Below are 12,182 nucleotides of genomic sequence, written 5' to 3'. Positions count from 1 at the left end.
AAAAAAACCCCTAAACATATTAAAATATATGTTCACTGAATCAGTATCCAGGAACATGCTGGTGACACTTTGTCCCCTGTACTAAGATTATTTGTTCCCTGTTGTTTATTTTCCATTGCTACCAATAATTTATCCACTAAACAACAGATAAATATAAGCATTTGTTTGAAATAAATACTATTTAAATTTTACACAGCTTAATAGGAAAAAACTACAGGATTAAAACTATTTACACTAACCTCCAAGAAGAGAAGTTCATGGTTTTTGGGTGTTTAATGAATTAAGCCTTGGATGTGTTGTTAAACATGATTTTTAGCCACATTGAAAACTGTTTCTTGGTAATAACAGGTTTTGAACAAAATGTGGGTTTTTTTTCTTTTCTTTCTCTCGTCAAGTGCTATTTTGTTTCTCTTTTTCTCTCCAGCTGCTCATGTTATTACTTGCTTAATTTTTCCTTTTTCCTCTTTCGATCTTCCCTCCCTTCAGGTGTTTCAATGCTAGTTTTCAACTATTCTATTTCTGGTAGTTTTCTCTCACAGGGATTTGTTTCAATCGTGTCACTAGGTTTTGTGTATTTATTGTCGCTGTTTTAAACTAAAATAATCTCATCAAATCATTGTCATTCCTTAGAGTGATTTTTGGTTGGGTTTTTTTTTGCATAAATATACATGAGATTAAAGCGGGGTTGAACACAGCTTCGTTTTACAGTATAATATCAGCTTTCTATTTATTGATTACCACCTCAAGAAAACATACTATCAGCTCATCAAAAATCAATATATTGTTGGAATTTTTTTTCCTCTCTGTACCTGCAAGTTGCAGATGATCTGCAGGCTGGAAACCACACGCAAGTGAAGGAGCAGAATAAAAAAAACTGCACACAGTACATGACAAAGCTTCTGTGTATAAAACATATTTCATCCTGTAGCAGCAGGAAAATCCATTCAGTAACAAACTCTAGCGGTCCAGTAGAACTTGGACAGATCCACAAGTGAAGTCAGACATGGGATAAAATGAAACAACCTGCCCACTACAATGCAATTGCTCTTAGAATCGTGGGAATAACTACCTCCCCTGCCAAATGAACTCTCTCAGATATATCAATGACAAACTGTTTATGTAGAAATAATCTCATTTTCTGTTATGCCTCCATTGTATTCTGCCATATTCTTGTGATGACACATTCGCTACACAACCACTAGAATTTAACTTCTTTCAGTGATTCAAACATCATCTTAGGGTATTTTGACATCAATGAGAACAACAGGCACAAACCTATGAACCTAATTTGACTGTATAGATAGATTGGAGAGCTACACAAGGGTGGAGAAAGAAATCTGATCAAATAGAATCATTAAAATTGCCTCCTTACACTGATTTTGTATTGCAGTAAATAAAATTTCGCCAAAGTAGCTGAGATTTAAGTTTCCTTTACATCTGTTGTTTTCCTTGGCATTACAAAGAAAACTGATGAGCTTCCAGCACCGTCAAGGTCTGTCACCATCAGTCTGATTATTTCTCCATAAGCCTATTCAGCTCTTTTTATTGAGGAGCTCATGTGCCAACACAGAGAAATAAGAATCTGTGAAAAGTTAGTCCTAAAGTCATGGGGCCAGTAACTCAAAAAAAAACCCCAAAAACAAACAGTAGTCTTTAGTTACACTGCCTTAAATTGACTAAGGACACAACAGATATCTGCTGCAGCCAGACCACGTGACTTTTAAAAGCACTTTAAATTCTATATGCTTGCACACCTGTCCTACAGCCACCATTTCTTAATGGGGAGGGCTTCACATATAATCGTGCAGTGAGAGAAACAGGAGGAAAAACCGTTTGCCTAAAAAGCCCAGCTTCAGCAGAGGAATCCCCTCGTGGTCTGCCCCGGGGCTTCCTCCTCTGGGGAAACAAACTGCCATTATCCTGCCTGGGACTCAAATCAAATTCAGATTACACGCTCACTGTATGCAACGCTCAATCTTGTCTCCCCTGCAAGCGTTTATAAGACACATAAAGGGTATCCTTCACCAAAGAAGAGAACATGTAATGATAACATATTCATGAAACTTAAATGGTTCAATTATTTTCGTCCCAGTAGCTTTATGAGAGAGGTAAAAGTACGAAACTCCACCAAATGATATAACTCAGAGGAATTATCACAATGCTTGTGCATTACTACTAATTCCACCCTATTAGGTGATACTATATCTTTTCATAATGAAGATTAAATGCAGCAGAAACCATATAATGGCAGAACTGCTGTAGATCAAATTGAGTCTACCATAAGAAAAATGATCGCTGATCCCAAGACGTTATGGAATAGTAAACTTAAATTGTGCCGCTTTTCAAGTTTATGTGACTATGATTATTTAATTTTCCTTTGTGCGTGCTCAAGTATAGCTGATATGCGACTACACATGAGAGAACCTGAAATTAATTTGTCTGTATAAGATCACTGACTGTACAAATTCTTATGAAAACTAACATGCCATGACAATAGTAATTTTGATAAAATTACAGCAAGAACTGCAATTCTCTGCCATCTGGCTGTCTCATCATAACTACTTTGATGTGCTTTTTATTACTTATTTACTTACTTCAACTACTTTAGCAGTTGTTTCAGAGCTTAGAAACGTTAACTGCAGAACAGTGTTAAAGAAACAGCGTTGCCAAAGCTGAACATTAATTCCTTACAGAAGACAATCTACAATCATCTTTAATTAACCCCCTAAAAATAATAGATCTACTCTGTAAGAGTTCTACTGCATAATATCTACTTCATAAGAAAGCAGACACATTTTGTATTTCATATTTTAAAATGCGAATATATATCAATTTTCAGAGTAGTCTGATTAGTTTATTCAAAAGTCTGAATGAAGTGCCATTCCCCTTTCATCTTCCTATATAAAACCTTTCAATTACTCTTGGAATTGAGTTACATATTTACTTAATATACAAACACAATTAACAGCCTAACAGAGAAGTATATCTAGGTACATTTTTATAAATAAGGAACCCATTTACTTGAGGTCAGGGTATCAGTACTATGCATTTCTAATTCAATCATATTTATTCCAAGGCAAATCATCTCTTTAGTGACTTCTTATGAATACTAACTAGCCACCATAATGTATTTCCTTTATAAGGGGTGGAGAATGGTGGAGAAGGTCGAATGCTGCCTTTATGTTACCACTGCAAATCTGCTCACTTGGTAAAGGTCCTGATCTGAAAACACAGAGCTCTTGTAATTTTGTACTTTAATCTTTCTGATTCAGATTTCTGAGAGAAACCCTAGCATGCCCAAAGCTCAAAGTATCACCCCGCTTCTCCAGGAAATATGGATATTTTCCATAGCCTTTAGAAAATTATTAGATCACAGTATGCAATATGGTTCAAAATGTGTGCACAGTAAGTATCATCTAACACATGATAATTTAGCACATGCAGATTTCATAGAAATTTTAAACTTCTGAAGTCCAAGGTTAAAAAAAAAAATATTACAGAAGGTAAGTACACAGCTACCAACCTAGCAGCAACCTAGTTCTGATTATTTTTTTTCATATACTCTTTAATACTTAAGAAATACTTGGATACGATCTGAGAAAAGCCAGTAAAGTACAAAGCATGGATTTGGCAAGATGAAGAGATTCTAGTGAAGGCCTGTAACGTGAATCCAGCCATCAGACCTGACACTATGGCAATCCTGGTTACTGATATCAGTTCAGTGGGAAGGTTAGAACCATGGAATAATAGAATATCCTGAGCTGGAAGGGACCCACAAGGATCATCAAGTCAAGCACAAGACAACTCCGAGAATCACACCATGTGCCTGAGAGCATTGTCCAAAGGCTTCCTGAGCTCTGGCAGGCTTGGGGCCGTGACCACTGCCCTGGGGAGCCTGCTCTGGGTTGTGAGGAGTGAGATCCTGGTCCCACAAAAGCACCATGGTTGGCTAACCCACATGGAGCTTGGTCTGATCAGGCTTTCATGGATGAACCCATAATGCCCACTTCCACTTTGGAGTGGTGGCCAAACCCTCCCCTGGTGTAAACTGCCAGCTCCTTGGATTAGTTGAATGCAGTGAGACTGTAGGAATTAATACCAGGTTAGAATTTAAATCTGTATCTCTAGGTCAGGGCAAAGACCTGTCACGGTGGAAACTCCACCAGTGATGCTGTATTTGTACTGTGAAGCTGGAAGTCTACCAGGCAGTCAACTCCACCTTCTGTGAGCTCTAAACTCTCAGAGAATTAAATTTAAAAAGAAAAAAAAAAAAGAAACCAAAAAGACAAAAAGAAACAACACAACACAACAGATAGAGCTTGCATCAGAAACTCCTTGCAGATGGCATAAAATAGCTTAACTACAATTCACTGGGAGCTAATTTCAGTCATTGCTAATACGTGCTGGGTAGAAAATTAGTGTCAAACAAAAAAATGGCATGATTTTTTTTTAAAAGCATTTAGATTCAAGTTTCAAATGCTCTCAATTAACCAGTATCCAAGTTTCCAGATTCAAATCTGTCCTATAGAATTACACGTCACCAACTATTCTTTAGGTTTTAAGAGAAAATAGATAGGATGGTGAACGTTACTGATTGCAATAATTAGAGCAATGAAACATATGGTTATATAATACAGCCATATATTTATGTAGTGACTGGACAGACCTAGCATTTTGCTAAATGTTTGCTCACCTGAGATTTTTTTCTCTGCTGAACAGTGGAATGTTTCTGCACAGAGGTTTTCCTTTTCTTCTGTATTTGATCCCTCCATAGATTTATTAGCAGAGACCTGTTGGAACAGTCCATGCTACTAGAACTATGGAGACAGGATATGTAATTCAGATTTGTTTCCCGGTGTCCATTTGCTTATTTTTGTAAAAAGCATTTTTTTTTTTTTTCACTTTTTAATCTGAAGACCTAAAAATTGCACCATAAACGAGTATATCAGACAATCTGCAGATTTATCTTGGAGACCAAAAAAAAAAAAACAAACAAACCTATTTCCTGCAAAAATACTTCTCAAAAACACCACATATGAAGATTTAAGCAACATTCCTGGGTTATACCTTTATTTTGTTTTCAAACTTCATGGACTAATAACAAATTGAAACGGGCAATAATGGATGTGCCCTGTACACCTCAGATGTTAAACCACAGTTTGTACCTGTATAAAGTTAAGACTGCAGTCTTGTTAATTCTACAGGGTTTCACAAAGTCAAGATGTGATTTTTTAATTTTTTTTTAATTAAAAGGTGAACAGTTTTTTGTAAGAATAAGGGGTTTATTTTTAAAAAACCTGTAGGTACTAGTAAGAGTCAAGCATAAAACTGGAGGCAGGTACTGGACATCACAAAAAAAACCCAAAACACCAAACAAACAAACAAGTTTTGCTTTTTGCTCTTGTAAAATTAGAGAGCTTTCTGTTTTCCTTTGCACTTACCCACATTCCAAAGCCTGACCTGTGTTTATACATACCAGCCAGACTACATAAGACAGATGTACAGAAAACATGCTAAACACAGAGGCCAATTAAAGCTGAAGGAACTAACAACATTTTAATCTTTAACTTTCTAAGACCATCTGAATAAGACCCTCCACACTCACCTGTAACACCAGTATTGTTATTACATTACAATTGTTATTACAGTAAAACTCAGAGCATTCTCAACTCCATGGTTTAAGTGAAACCTCTCTTGGGCTTTCTATTTTCCTCCAAGCAAACTGCAGATGGATAAATATGCATTGGTTAGACAGTCAAAAGTGTTTGAATTCTAAATAAAATTAATTATTCGTAGAATAAGTTTTTGTTATGAAAATAATAATTACCTGGCAAAAACATCCAAACAATTATGCTGGGACAAAACTAGGACTTAGGAGATAATGGGTAGAGCCAGCAGGGATTAAAATGTGCAGCATTTCCTGGTCATTTACTCACTGGAAGATTTGAAAAATCAGTTTATTCATGGGAGAAAAATAACCTATTGCCACCAGTCTTTGATCATAAAACACACAGAACTTTAAACCCTCAGTGCAATATTGAAAGGAAATACATGTGCATCTAATCAGCTTTGCCCTTCATAGCAGGTATCACTTTGGCAATCAGGAGCACACTGTGGATAGCAAAAATAATGGGAAGACAATATTCTGAGTGGGGAAAAAACCATACACACTTCGCAAAATACACAGAGAGACGGTAACCACAGGTGGCTATTTTTGCTGACCTAAAACAATTCCCTAAAACGGTGGCTGTGATGCAGCCGGAACATGAAGGGCATGTTTTCATTTCAACTTATGCATTCTTCTGGAATCCTGAGGTCTGAGTAAACTGCACCATCCCAAATAACCCTCCAAGATGGAAAGGAAAGCTCACACTGACAATCCACAAAGAGGGCGCATGAAATGACTGCCTCTTTACTACTGAAATCCCAAAGAACCATTTCTCTTTACACGTCTATAGCAGGAATTTTATTCACTTCCACTTGAGAGAAACCTGACAAAATGAAGCAACCTTACTGAACAGGATGGTAATTTTCATAAAATGCACAGTCAAACTGGTAAAGACAAAATCATCTAAATTCTCCAATTTTTACTTCAATTTGAAATAAAATAATGTGAAATACAGTCATCGTGGGTTTCTTATAATAAGACACATTTTACAGGTACTAACACCAATAAGTAATGTATATGAATTTGCTGGCAATTCTGAACTGCTTGTCTTTCATAGGATTTCTTATGGCTATTTACATTTTCACTCAGTGAAAATCAATTACCTTCCTGCAATAAGCCTCATTTGCTACCTTTGAGTATAATAGAAACACCATTAGGATGATGACATTACCCAAAAGAAGGGCACCACACAGTTGGTAGACATAAATTAAGGACCCTTTCACATATGCATTAGAAGTACTGCTGTGACTGAAATATGCATAAAATCTGTATCTATTAGAGCTATTAGTGTGTGCCGGTGATGATTTTGAAGGCGGAGGGTGGGGGGGTGTGGGGGGGGGAGAGACTGTGATCTACTACTTCGACAAAATTATGTATTTCCTTTTTTTTTTTTTTCCTTTTTTTTTTTTTTCACCCCCCCCTCAGCGTGTGCCGCTGATGCAATAAGCAGAGGCCCCCAGCTGAGCTGCATTTGGAAATGCCACTGAGCATCGGCGTGCGCGCTTCACTTGCCTCCGCCGAAGCAAAGGCGCTGTCAGGAGCAGAGTGCGCGCTGTGCCGCCGCCCAGCCCCGCTCCTCCCTTCCCTGCCCTGACCTCCGCCGCTCCGCGGATGTACGCCTGGCTGCGGGCACCGCTCAGGCGGAAAAACAGCTCCCGCCGATCAATTCATGGGATTTAGGGACATTTAGCTTCCATCAGGACCGCAGCATCTTATTGAGGCGGTGGTGGAGGACTAACTTATTACCCGGCGCTAATGGGACTAACGTAAAGGGCTCTGTGTTTGCTTGGGGACGGGGGGGAAGGAATTAATTTAGAGATTCCCCCCTTGGAGTCTGTTAAGCAGAGGAAGCTACTTCTGAACGCGGTTATTTTTACCTGGGTTCTTATGAGCTTAAGCAAAACAGAATTATAACACAGTGTGACGGTGCATTATGTATTAAAAAGTGTAAAATGCAGTGCCCTCCTTCCTACTTCCCTACTCACTTGACATATCAATGAGCCCGTTATGAACAAGGAAAATACTGGGATGCTGTTTCTCTTACAGAAGCATTACTGATCATATTTGCCCTGTGCTGGTTAACAGAAAAGCTCCAGTTTGCTTCTCTATCATATCAAAACCTTCTCATAGGAAGTTTTTGCTATGCTTCTCATATCAAAAGCTATTTAGTTCTACCAGTACTAGGTTTTAAGCTTGCTCCTACAAATCCAAAATTGTGATAATCTCAATCCTCTGTCAGCATTCTGCTGACAGTGCTATGAGTGAAGAGTTAAATCCACCAAACACCCAATAAATGTGTGAAAACTTGCTTAATTACCAAAGACACAAATATTTAATATGCAAAAGGATGATCCGAGACTCCTGATGTTTCATAATGGAAAGCCACATTAATACAACAAAAGTAGTAACCTGGGGCTGCTCTGCCTTATAAATTAGGCAGATAAAGGTGCACAGGCAAAGGAAGGAGAGAGGAATCACACCTAGGCAGTTCTCTGCAATTAGAAGTTCCCTGTATTTTGAGTCTCCTTCTACACTGCAGTTCTGTTAACCAGATGCACAAAGGTTATATTATATCTGAAAAAAAAAAATTATACTGAGAATCTCGCAAGGTAAAGCCCCATAGATCAATAGTGGGGTTAGCAAGATTTTTCACATGCAAGATTACCTTGCTCATAGTAAAAAAAAAAAAGGGGGTTTCATAGAATCCAATTTATTTATACAATTATTTTGATGAAGTTGTCATTAAATCCTGAACTGTCATTGTAATCTAAATATTCAACCATACTGAAACAAAATGAACATGGAGTATTTCCTAGGTAATTTCCCTCCTCATATATATTTAATTCTTCTGTTATGCACAAAAATAATGTCTGTGTATGTTTGCTACACGTTATTTGCAACTAAGCTTGAAACTAATAAAGTGCTACTGAGTTCATAAGGAAAATGCAGTAAGGAACTAACCTTTTCTATTTCTTTTCCTAGAAAAAAAGACTAAATGCATTTCAAAAAGTAATATTACAGTGTGCATGTTATCTATTTACATTAAAAATTACGATTGGCAGAGGAATGCTCCTGTCTCTTTGGGCATTTCTAGTGCTGCAATGTACAGTGGAAAATATGCAGAATGGATGTGGCTTCAGATTAATCATTTAGACACTATACATTTCATAAGGATAAAGGTCATAACAGCTGAGCAAATAATTTCCATCAACATTTTAAATAAGATTATATGATACACAGAATTTTCATTCAAACTAACTGGACAGAATCTGTGCCAGGTATTGTGGCATTGCAGGAAATTACCTGTCTGAGTGAGGAAAACAGTACAGTGGAAAATAGGGAAGTTCTTTAAATATAAAACAAACAAACAAACAAAAAACAAACCCAACACTTAAGCATTAGATGCTTTTTTTTCCTGGTCTTGACTAGAAGTAATTCTAAGAACCTGTTTCATTTTAAGGACACAAAAAAGTGTAAGGTCTCTTCAAACCCTAAACTGGGGTTTTTTGAACGTATTTGAACTTTTTTAAAAACACATGTATAGAGTCCTTCAGAAAGAAAATGGGAAAAGAATACTTTCTCAGAAGTAAATGCAAGAAATTACTAAGAATCTGCAATTACAAAAAAACTCACTATTTAATTCAAATTTATGTATCTGGGAACAAAACTACCAAGAGCACTTAATAAATTGCTTTTCCCCACTAGATAATTAAATTATTCTGATTTTTACTATGTAAATATATGTGAAGAGAAACATTTCTTAGTTTCTGGTTAAGGTGTTCTTGTGCATCTAATTATCAGCAACACTTAATAAAGGATTTGATAACTGTCTTAGTTAACTGACTGATAGATCTCAGCTTTAAAATTACATAATCTAGCAGGGAATCAATTTTTTCACGTGAAAATTTCCTCTGTATTGGAAATCAGGATCTCGTGACACTGATACATTAGGATTCCCTGCTTCTCTTTCATCCCAACCTCCCATTCCCTAAAGTGATGGGATTAGAGGGAGAATGAGTAAAAATTCTTGCAGATTATGAAGCAAGCATTCTAAGAAAACACTTGTTCTATCACAAATATATTTGCAAAGTCCAAAATAAGTACAACTGATATCCAAATAAGGCAGCAAATGCCCCAGGAATTGAACCTTTCCAAAGGATTTGGAAGAAGAAAATATTCCTTATTACATTTACCCTAACTTAAAGCTCTAGAGAGTGTTTAAACATCTGCTGTTACTAGGTTGCTTTACTGTCACTTCATGCTGAATGTGAGACAAAGAGAACTGAAAATGAAAAGGGCCTCCTCCTCCTTCTCCACCTCACTGCCACATTTCCATGTCCATCAAGAACCATGCCCAGTCTCTTGAACTCAGCCAAGCTATGCCACAGAGCAGTGGTAAAATGCAAAAGCATTAATGCTTAATCCAGTGTTCCAGTAACATTGGGATCCCCCCAGAACCAAACTCAGCAGCTTCACAACTGTTCTGCACTACCAGACCAGGTTAGGGCACAAAGGCTGAGGGTTTTTTGGGGCTTGATTTTATAACACTGAATTCCTGCAACGTTCATACGTTGATGTAAATTGTCACCTGCAATCTGTGAAAAATTAGCATTTTGGAAAATAAAACCACACAACTAAAGTTAGGAAACTAAGGCTGAACCTGAATTCCAACCTTCAGCTCCTTTGTTTTATATAACTGATTTTAACCTAAGATAAATCCTTCTCAATAATTTAAAAGACACCAATGATAAGTTTAATCTAGATATTTTGATAACTTAAATGTTTCTTCCTTAACTGACGTATCTTGTGATTTTTCTGGCACTTTAAATGTGCCGGAGAATTCAAATTCCAGTAAATTGCCTTGATAAATCCTGTAAATCTGCTTTTGCTCAATCTGACTGAAGTATTTCCAAAACAAAACATTGGAACAGTGTCTTTGAGAGGCAGCAAATAGAAAGGAATACTTACTGCAGTGTCTCAAACTACCCCTCTCCCAGCTTCCATTAGCACACCTCTGCATATCACAGCCACCAGTTTTAGCTTAACTAGATGATGCAGAGGTTCTTCTGCAGTGTTTACCAAACTTTATCCTTATTAGGCCAAATCTTCATACATAAAGGGGAAAAAAAACCCCCAACAAAATAAGTTCTCTGTTGAGGCTCGTGCTTCTTCAGAATACTACCTTACTGTGTCTTCTACAGCTTCTGTAATTAGTTAACTCCAGTTGCCTGCAGAAGAACAAGATATTTCAATAAAAGAAGGCCCCATAGAAACCTCATCTGCACAGCAGATCAGTGTCAGGACAGAAGACCATATTTTAGATATTTTAGAAAAAGAGCATCGAACGAAAGTGAAAATATCCCTGTGCCACTGCTAAATCCACAAAGAGAAGCAGTTCTGCTTCTTGCCACATGAAGAAGAACGTAGAGGAAAAACTAGGAAAAAAAAAAACAAGACAAAAGAAGTGGTGTGTAGTGGTTTCTTAAGGAAGGAAGTATGATTCTCAGGTTGGAAAGAGAGAGCAGGGAGTGTGACAGACAGTATGGAGTATGATGGCAATCCAGTAGATGAGCATGGAGAAGGGACTAAGGGATGATTGCCTGACTGTGCACTTTCTATTTCAATTTAAGAAGTAGCAGGTCATCAGATGGAGAAAGTCGTTACAAGTTTCAGAACAAAGCAAGGAACACCTGTTAAGAAGTGCCTAATTAACCTGTGGAATAACAGCCCATATAATGTTGTAGCTACTAAAGGATTATAATTTTTGAACAAAGTCACAGTGGGTTTTTAAAAGTCCATGCTACCATCATTATGCTGATAAATCCTTGTAATGTTTGATTTCAACAACATGAAGCAAATTGAAATATGTATGTTCTGACACACACTACTGCAATATTCTTTTGAATTATTTCTACTGTGGGTTCATTACGTATCAAAGAAAATGTGGTTGGGTTTTTTTTTTTAAAAAAAAGTTTTTTTTAATGGACTGGAATAATCATAATTCTCACCACAAAGAGACACCACCACCAGCACCTCTTCAAAAATCCAAACACATTATCTTCATCTGCCTCAAAACATATGTATACAGTGTAGTTCAAGACACTGTCATGGTACAGTTATCTCACACTCAGGGTACTAATAGGATGATGGTACTTGTTCCTGGGTCAGTGAACAAGCCAAAGCTGCCTAAAGTCAGACTCGAGCTTTGAGAGAAAATAAAGAGGGTTTTGCCTTTTTTTTTTTTTAATTTTTTTCCCCCCTTTTTCTTTTAAGAAGAGGAAAATATAGAGAAATGGTTGGATTTTAGTGGTTCCACGCTGTTTCATCTTTGCGTGCTCGCTGCTTTCTGTCACAGCATAGCTGTGCTGGTAATATTCTTGCCTTCAGGCCAGGAGGTCAGGGGTTGAAGGACAACATAAAAAACTTAGGCTCTAATTCAGTGATGACACAGAGGCACAGCGCTCGTAGGGGAAGAGCAACCACACTGTCAAAGGTGTCTTCTTTGGATGAAACA

Source organism: Pipra filicauda, unplaced genomic scaffold (genome assembly GCF_003945595.2).
Source record: "Pipra filicauda isolate LSUMZ 115617 unplaced genomic scaffold, ASM394559v2 scaffold82_size2718185_pilon, whole genome shotgun sequence".
Lineage (NCBI taxonomy): Eukaryota > Metazoa > Chordata > Aves > Passeriformes > Pipridae > Pipra > Pipra filicauda.
This window is presented reverse-complemented; position numbering follows the sequence as displayed.